The following is an 8,663-nucleotide window of genomic DNA, read 5'->3' as shown; positions in this document are numbered from 1 at the left end:
TGTGATGCGATAATAATGATGGTATTCATGTGCATATATTGTCTAGCTAGAAAGTAGTGAAAATGGATATAAACCCTAAACCTACAGTAATTATGATCCACATGTATAGATAGTTAATATTAACATGAACGTAAAATGTCAACATATAGATAACTAATTGACAGACTTGCCTTGAATATTTCAATACATGCAATCTATAAATAAATAATAATGATACATGCATGCCTAGGTCTCTAGTCTAAAAAAACTCGTATATGATATATTAACATCGAAAGAGACAATGAGCTAGAATAATAAGTACAAGATACGATATAAATAATTCACGCTAATGAATATGATACATATAGTCTATAAGTTGAATAATGATTGAGCATATAAGCAATAATAGGCTACAAGAGTTGTGAATATATATAACCCTTTTTTGGGTGGATAGTGTACATGTTTATGGTATCCACTACATTGGTTGTAAATTAGAGATAGAGGAAGATATTGCATGATAGTAAGGTTTGACAATAACTATGATACCACATGAAATTATTATGATGATATAATAATGATGGCACTGCATGTAGTACTGTCTAGTTGGGAAGTAGTGAGATAGGATATAAACAATAACCTGACCTACAATGATTATGATACCACATGTATAGATAGACAATGTCCATGCTTGTATATATAAAGATAATTTGTATATACGTACGTAGACTATACGTATATATATTTAATCGATGGAGTTGCCCTTCATATTTCAATACGTGCGATCTATAAATAAATTATGCATGTAGGATAATAATGATGCATGCCTAGGCCTCTTGACTAGTTGGACACCCAGATATAATACATTAACATCGAGAGAGGTGATGAGCTACAATAATACTTACGTGCTACGATATAAATGATGCACTCTAATAGTTACGATACATATAGTCTAAATCGATGATGAGTTAGCATGTCACTTGTAAGCTAGAAGATATAAACGCTAACCTACAATGATTATGATACCACATGTAAAGATAGACTTGTTACATTTCATGAGTTATAATGTTTATTATATAGTACTGATGCTAGTCTAAATGTTATATTTTCTATTGAGCCAATCTAGTAAATCTTTATAACATGTGCCTATGCCTCTAGTCTAGTTGGACACTGAGATATGATACATTAACATCGAGAGAGTTAATAACCTACGATAATAACTATGAGCTACAATAGAGATAATATACACTAATAATTGCGATACATATAGTCTAGTTGGATAATGATTGAGCATATAAGCAACAATAAGCTAGAAGAGTTTTCAATATACCCCTTCTTTGGGTGGATAGTGTACATGTTTCTGATATCGACTACATCAGCATGTGTAAATAAGAGATATAAGAAGACAGTGCATGATAATAAGGTGTGATAATAATTATGATACCACAGTAATTATTACGTCGATGTAAATATATATATGTGAGGCGATATTAATGATGGTATTGCATGTATTGTCTAGTTGGGAATTAGTGAGATAGGATATAAACACCTACCTATAACAATTATGATACCACATGTATAAATACACAATGTCCATGACTGTATATATAAAGCTTTATATGTACGTAGAGTGTCAACTTATAGATAATTAATTGATTGACTTTCCCTTCATATTCCAATACGTGGGATCTATGAATAAATATTGTATGCAGTAGGAGTAGTAAGAGAATCCCTAAGAGGATATATATATAGATATATAGTGTGGAGATTGGAGATTGCCGAGTAGGGTTCTACGTTATCAACTGTAGCAGCCTGTGCAAAAGCCAAGCTTTCCAGCCTGGCAAGGGTAAACCGAGCCCCGTGCTAATGCACTCTAAATTGGCACATGGATATTTTGGTAAATTTTGAAGTGCGAGGCACAGCCGGCGGGGTCTATTGAGTCGAATTTGGACGAGGGCTCGTGAAACATTTTTTGTGGACCCGGCTTTGGAACTTTTTCACATATTATAACTAAAAGTTTCATAATATGAACCGGCTTGAGAACCTTCTTGCCCAAATTTGAGCCAGCCATTTTTTATTTTGAACAAGCTGTGGATAAAGAGAACCTACTTTTTTTCGAGCTTGTATACTAATATTGTCAAACTCAGTGTTTGCGACAAATGTGTCTCAACTTAGGCCCGTGTCACACTGGGGCACCCAAAACATGGCCAAGAGGAGGTGGCGCCCCCCTATTCATCTGCCAAAAAGTGATTTTGGGCCTAGAAGCTTTGTCAGATGGCCAGCCTCTTAAGCCCGGCCAACTTTCCAAAGTGGTGGCCATCTCTCAAACAGTAACCCAGAAGCGCACGTCACAGGTCTTAATATCGTGCCATTTTCAATTTCAAAAATGTAGGTTGAGAGCAAGGGGGAAAGAAGAAATTCCACCCCAAAATAGAGAAAAGTAGTGTAAACACCCAAAAACATAGCCGGATTTTCTAAAATTTCCTCTTTGCAAATTCAAGGAAAGTATGTATGTATGTTACACTAACATTAATATTATGTAATGCTCCAATATTCAATGATTGGTTGGTGGCCCGCACTCCAGCAGTGCTGCATGAGCGATTAGATCACTCCTCCTTTTGGCTCTCCCACATTGAGCGTGAGACTTCTGCCGTGAACATGGAGATTCCAGTGCGCGCCAGTCTTTTTCCCTTCTGTCTCCACATGGTGCTAGCTGCCACCAACATCATGCTTCAATCAATGTTGACTGTGGGCTGCCATGAACAGACCCAGGTCCCACTCGCCTTGTCCCGCCCAAATGGCCAGGGCCCAGCACACCTCTCTCTCTCTCTCTCAGCTGCGGCACAGAAAACTTCTCTTCTTCTTCTTCTTCTTCTCTCAGCTGCGGCACAGAAAGCCAGGTCTCCATCGCCTGGAGCTATCGGTACACTAGCGCCTAGCTGGGCCGCCATCACTTGCTGCTCTGTCTCTCTCTATCTCTCTGGTTCCAGCTGATGTGTAGGGGCTGCGAACGCGTGGCGCTGCTCTCCGTAGTCTGTCAGGGCATCCCAGCTCATGTGTAGGAGCTGCCAACGCCTGACGTAGCTGATCTCCCTCATCTCTCGGTGCATCTCAGCTCATGTGAAGAAGCTGCCAACGCCAGAATAGCAGTCTGCAGGCCGCCATCAAGCCTGGTCCAGCGCGCGAGCGTGTTGCTCAAATCAGTTGTGAAGGCTTCACTTTGACATATTGAAGAAGACGTCGTGCAGCAGCGTAGCCTGTCGCCTGTCGCAATACTCCAACTCATCGGCATTGAGTTCTCTTAAATCTTTCAGGTGCTTATCATTTTTTCTCCTCTAGTTATTTCCATTGTCCGGAGGAATTAGACGTGGCACTCTATTAATCAAGCTCTTTATTCCCTCATCATGTACACTGCTCTCTCGATTCCGGAATTAACAGTGCATGACAAAACTTAATTTTAGTGTAGCTTAGCCTCAAATGCCATGCTTGCATGTATAGATGGACGTAATTACAGCAATGATAGAAAAAGCTTTACTATAGATAGTTGGTTCATTAATGTACGTGAATGAGAATAAGTATACATGCATGGATTTTATCTCTGTGTATTTAATGCAGCTATTTCTTTGTTAGACCGTAACTGGTTTTGGAATTGTTTTTACTTGGTTAAATAAAGTTGCCCATGCTTCCAAAAGAGTGGCTCGCTGAAAATTTGATAGAAGTAAGAGATTTTTGTGCACCTTGCCTAGGACCACACCCCAAACCCCCATCCGTTGCATGCTTAAAAGCATACCTTTGCATTATAGAGAATTTTGCTAAGTCTGTTTTAAAAAAAAAACGCTGCTCATGTTGTAAAAGTAGGATGTAGAAGCTACTCCATGTTGTATAATGAGGCTCCATTATAGTACCCAACCCTATCCAAGTTGATAAGCTTGTTGGTGGCTTCAGTCCAGAGATCTTTGATCATCCTTGTGGAGGCGCCTCCTTGAGTGTGACCTCCTTAACGATGATCAGCAACGTTAATTTTGCTAGCTGATCATCGTCGCCACTGGCCCGATGCGAGATCTCCACAACTCCCATTGTATTGGCCCTTAAATGGGTTGAGAGCAGGGTCGGTTCTCTTGCTTGTCTGGTTGTAGTTGCATGAACTGAACTAGTTTGGCCCCTTAGGACGTCTTGAATCGAAAAGGCTTATAATTAGTCCTTTTCTAACTTACCGGGTTTCTTTTGATGGAGATTCACAACTATTATCTTCTAGACTTTAAGCTGGAGTCTGGAGACCTTGGTAAATGCTTTCACTCCCTAGATCATATTGTGCAGTTATCTAAGCCAACCGCCACAATGCTTTGCTTATGATAGGATGTTAGCAAGGTGTATAGTCGGAATCTACCCTTCAACACACATAAAGCTATAATTAACATCATTTTCTACCGCTCAATTTAGAAACATGCCAACTATAATCCATCCCATTGACACCTTTGTCCATGTACACATAGGGTTCCAAAGCTAGAATACGGCACATGTCAAATGGTGTACAAACAGTGTGATTTATAGTATCTTGATTGCTACTGTGGAGAGAGAGAGAGAGAGAGAGAGAGAAACACGAATGATAGGCTTAACATGCTTCTCTAATGTTAAGTGCTAGCCAGATTGCAATTTAGCAGCCTACTTCTCTAATGATTTCATGTAGTCGAGTTATCATGGGTTGTTACTAGTTAGTAATGTGCGATTGTCGTATTTTTCAGAATGAACACAGAGCACACTCACGAGTATGCTCTTAACGAAGCTATTTGGAAAACCATTATTAGAATCCAATCTGTGATGGATTCCCATCGAGCTTCCATAAAGCTTCAAGACGATGTAATGCGTGTCTTATTTCAAGGCTTAGGCTCTGTTTCTGAAGGAAACGAAAAATGTCTTGCTAAGCTCTTGGCAGAGAAGAGCAATGATTGGAATGGAAGTCTTAATGATTTCAAAACACCAAGTAACTTCTCTGGAATACTGAAGCTCTACAAAGACAAAGGTATGGTTATCCCTCAAGAATGGAAACTATGTCTTGGCAGTGAAAGTCATCCCCATGAACCACAAGTCTTTCCACCTAGCAAAGAGGATGCTGATAGAGACACCTCCATGTGTGTTTGCATTGATGGAGTCCGATCAAGACGTCGTCAGCGAGATTTCCTTGTTTATTGTGAAAGATGTTCAAAGTGCAGCAAAAGCAGAAAGGAGATGATGCCATTCTTATACACATCTTTGATAGATCAATTGAGATGTCTCTGTCAAAGTGAAGAATATTGTCATGATTTCTTAAGCATGTGGAGAGCTCGAGAAAGATGGTTGGGCAAGGAGCCCTCTCAACATCCTGACTTTATGCAGGAAGTATGGGATGGAGAGAAAATGCGGATTTATTAGGACTTTTGGAATCCTGATGCCTTTTGGGAGGCTCCAGTTGTGTGTCAAAATGACAAGTGCAAGATGACATATCGAGCATTTCCCAAGTGTTTTTCAAGCAAAGAGCTTCTTAGAAGCTAGAACGAGGATACACAAGCCTATGAGTTTGCATGTACAAGGTGTAAAAAACAAATTTGGGGAGAGAGGAAGCTTATTAGAGGAGACCCAAGGAATTTTTCTCTTCTCTTGCATTGGGATGGATTTCAAGCAGCATCAACAACTATGAAAGATAGTGCAGTAGTCGAGATCACTGTCTTGAATGGAGGAAAACGATCTACTCTTGGTTCTATTCCAGTATTGTTTCTTCCCCTGTCAAACAAAGAGTTAGAAAAGAAGCATGGAGATATTCTCTCTTGTTTTCTAGAACCCTTGCTTCAGGATTTAGAAAGCTTATTTCTCGATGGTTTTGAAACCAACTATGCCTATAGTAAAAGCCGTATTCATCAAGGGCTTCCAAATGAAACAACAAAGTTGTGAGGAATCTTAATGATGTGCACTGGGGACCATCCAGCTCAATGTAAGCTAGGAAAGTTGAAAGATGGCGGGAAGAGCTTTTGTCGACGGTGTAAAGCACATGCATCACTTCAGCAAGATGCAACTGGGTCAAGATATGTGTATGATAATAATAGGTTTCAAGCTAGACATCCTCCTCAAGGTCAAAATGTAGAAGACATGTGGTCAGCAATCAGACAAGCGAAACACTCTCCTACTAAATAAGGCAAGGAAGATATACTTCGGGATGCAGGTTTTTTTGGTAAATCCGTTCTTTGGAGATTGTATCACTTATATGCGTTCGACCAGTCTAAAGACTTAGTATATGATTCTATGCATGTACTATCTCTGAACTTATTTCAAAATTACATCAAAAAGCTGATCTTATCTGCTACTACACCAATGAAGTGTGCCATCGGCAATGTTGTTAAGGAGGTTACATCTGTCATTCCAAAGATTATTTTGAACTCAGGGCGATGGCCAAGGAACCCATCGAAGCACTTTAAAATGTTCAAGGAAGAAGAGTGCCAAAAATTTGTACAGTGGTGTCTGCCTCACATTCTAAATGTAGTGCAGGGAATCACAGACGAACAACGTCAACTTGGGATGCTTCTTGTTGATATTGCTCACTTCTTCTTCAATTTCTCTAGAAGAAAAGGATGGTCATTGAGCGACATCAAAACATGTCGCTCTCTACTATTATCATGGAGAATCTTATCAGAACAGTACAAGGGTCCCAATAGCTCCCCTTTGGAGCATGTGGCAGGTACATAAGACTCTCAAGAATACTATCTCAATGAGATTTTTTTAAGTATTTGAATTATATAGTTTTGACTAAGTGATGCTTGGATTAATTCTTTGTATAGGTAGCGATGAGATGCTTGACGATATCTTACGCCATGGCTCTCGTGATTGTTTTTGGTGTTTTTCTTTTGAGAGAAGCATATCAAGCTACTTAAGCATTCCAACTAACAACAAAGCCAATGAGATATCCTATACGAATTTCCATAGTCGCATCTTGTTTACAAATACATGGAAGCAATTAGAGATCTACAAGGATGGGCTATTGTGTGAGAATAGATATATGAAAGCTCTTCACTCTTGCTTGCTTTCACCTCAATGTAGGAGCTTTGATGAATCGTCAAACCTTGGGTGTCATAATTGGCATTCTTTGTGTGCTTTTCTTGCAACCTCAGAGAAGCAAGCTCGAGAGCTATGGAGTAGTGCTATTCGGATTGGGCACTCTTGTGCTTGCTGTTGAGATGTAGAGAGAAAGAGAGAGAGAGACGAGACAAGAGACACACCATGTACGCTCCCAAAGACTGATTCATATTGAGGACAAGATACAAATATATAGGTGAGACCAAGTTCAGTAGAGTGAGCCATATATAGCTCCAACACCCCCACTCAAACAAAGGTCTCTAGCTTTGGATGAAAAAACCCTTGGGGAGTTCAAGGGAAAAACCCAAGCCCCTATACAATGTGAAATATGAACTAGCAGTGATGATGTGAAAGTGAATTGTGCATCTATGTACAAATATTCAAGTGACTTAGATATCACAAGGTGCAAATGTGGAGTGTGCATAGTGCATGGTACCTAAAATGTTACAATGTCATATGTACAAAGCTATTACAATAGAAAAGAAGCTAATCTAGAAAGAGTGAGGCCGAAGCAACTCCAAGCTCCGAGCGCAAGAGGATGAAACGTGACTCATTGAGGCCTTTGGTCAAAATGTCTGCAATCATCTGGTCACTTGGACAGTGTTCAACCATAATGGTTCCCTTGCGTACTTCATACCTGACATAATGATAATGGACAGCAATGTGCTTTGACTTATTATGTTGAACATAGTCTTTTGCAAGACTAATAGCACTTTGGTTGTCACACCGCAAGGGTGTGCTAGAAAGAGGAGAGTGACCAATATCAACCAGCATTTGTCGAAGCCAAATCAACTCACGAGCTGCAAGTGATGCCGCAACATATTCTGACTCAGTCGTAGAAACTGCAACACAACGTTGTTTCTTGCTGGTCCAAGAAACAAGACAACAATTTATAAAGAAGCAATTTCCACTAGTAGATCGCATAGATAAATGTGAGCTTGCCCAGTCTGTATCTGTGTAACCCAAAAGAGAAAGAGATTGCATAGAATCCGATGTGAGTTGTCGTCGATAGACTAAACCAAAATCTGTAGTGCCTTTCAAGTATTTCAATACACGCTTTGCAGCAGACCAATGCTTAAGAGAAGGACATGCAAGATGTTGTCCAAGATAGTTAGCAGCAAACAGAATATCAGGACGAGTGTTCATGCCAACAAACTGAAGACATCCAATCAAGTTAGCATAAGGTTGATTTGTGACAAGTTGACCGCCATTGTCAGAAGTATTCTTCGTAGAGCTCGCAAGACAAGGTGTGTTGGCTGAATGTGCAGATTCCATACCAAATTTTTGAATAGTATCTGCAATAAACTTTGACTGTCGAAGGAATAAAATACCTTTTGTACGGTTCCGTTGGATTTGAATGCCAAGACAAGAGTGAATCTCTCCAAGATCCACCATATCGAATGCAGAAGACAATAACTTTTTCACTTGTTGAAGAAATCCCAAATCATTGGAAACAAGGATGGTATCATCCACATAAAGAGCAAGAATCACAAAACTGCTACCTTGGCGTTTTATGTATAAGTTGGGGTTTGACGAGCAAGAGATGAATCCTTTAGAGGTGAGAAAAAGATCAAATTTTGTATACC

At 39.7% G+C, this 8,663-nt stretch overlaps 1 pseudogene; it reads left to right on the top strand.

The window, feature by feature from the left end:
• Positions 1 to 4,794: 4,794 nt before the first annotated feature.
• On the top strand, positions 4,795 to 5,505 carry LOC147441983 (uncharacterized; annotated as a pseudogene).
• The last annotated feature ends 3,158 nt before the right edge of the window (positions 5,506 to 8,663 follow it).

The sequence above is a fragment of the Adiantum capillus-veneris genome, chromosome 14, assembly GCF_014529385.1.
Source record: "Adiantum capillus-veneris isolate H3 chromosome 14, ASM1452938v2, whole genome shotgun sequence".
Taxonomy (NCBI): Eukaryota; Viridiplantae; Streptophyta; class Polypodiopsida; order Polypodiales; family Pteridaceae; genus Adiantum; species Adiantum capillus-veneris.
Note: the sequence above shows the minus strand (reverse complement) of the source record. Positions and strands in the feature narration are given on the sequence as shown.